Genomic DNA, 1443 nt, shown 5'->3' on the forward strand with positions numbered 1-1443 from the left:
TCTTCATCCTTAAGTCAAAAGCCAAAAGACTCAGCCTGCATGACAGCGTATCTCATGCGGTCGTTGCAATATCAAGACACACGAAGACCTGTGTCTACTTTGCGGACGACTGTGACGACGCAATCGGCAGACTAATCGGAAGGGCACAGAGGGCCAGCACCAAAAACATCTTAGAGTACTGCCTAAAAATGGCCCTCAAGGATAGAAACGGCAGCGTCGTAGAGGCTCTTATTAAACAACTACATTAATAACTACACCTCCAAAGCCATGGGTTGTGGAAAAGTCTACATAAAAATTGTCAAGTTGTAAGGGTAAAACTAAGGAATATGGTGTAACTTTCTAAATATAGAAAAAAAAAAAACAAAAAACAAAAAAGAGAAAAACATCTACCTGAATCTGCCTTATACATATATAAAAAATAAATAAATAAAAAAATAAAAAATCCATTTGCATGCCTCATAAAAAAAAAAAATTAAAAAAATTAAAAAAAAAAAAAATCATACATATATATCTACCTATATATTAGTATTAAGCAATTTATAAATCATAACAATATCAATTATGTGACGGTACACTATTAAGTGGTAACTAGACGAGTACGTCTTTTGTATAAAAACAAAGAAAATCAAATAAACTTAAATTATACAAAAAAAGGCACGGTCTCGGCGTCTGTGGTCGTGTTTTATTTTATAAAAAAAAAACCAGGCTCTACATCGGCCTCTCGTAGGATCGTAACCTTGCGACAGAGGATTATTAGAGGTAGGAATAGACATTGTTGGTCAACATCAAAGTCAACGAGGCGTGGCAGAGTCTCGGCGAGTAACATTGTGCGATCTCAAAAATGGTCCAAGCCGTTCGTGCCGAAATGTATATGATCCCGTATTATGCTTCAATATGTTTTTTACTGATGAGATAATTATGGAAATTGTACGATGAACTAACGCCGAGATATCAATGAAAAGACGGAACTACATGACTGGCGCTACATTTCGTGATACAGGTGAGGATGAAATTCGCGCTTTACTTGGTATCCTGGTGATGACCGCTGTAAGAAAAGATAACCATATGTCCACAGACGAGCTATTCGATCGATCCGCTACAATTGTGTAGGGGAAATACAGACAAAATGACATATACGGACAAAACGACATAGTGGGCTTATTTCAAATTTGGCGGGCTGTAGCGAATTCACGAACCTAGCTACACGTGGCGACGGTTATGTTGGCAATCCTGCGAGGTGCCCAGCGCCATTCGGTTAGTCTGTTTGAAGTTGCGAGTCAGAACGTGTTCCTTGTCGCCAAAAACAATATTTATATATGGATTGCACCGGGTTTTTCAATATTTATATATGGATTGCACCGGGTTTTTGGTGAGTTTTATGTTATTATTTGTTATTTTGTTTACTAAACTTGAAGACTTATGTTATAGGCTTGTGATAAGTAT

This window comes from Zerene cesonia, chromosome 9 (assembly GCF_012273895.1).
Source record: "Zerene cesonia ecotype Mississippi chromosome 9, Zerene_cesonia_1.1, whole genome shotgun sequence".
NCBI lineage: Eukaryota > Metazoa > Arthropoda > Insecta > Lepidoptera > Pieridae > Zerene > Zerene cesonia.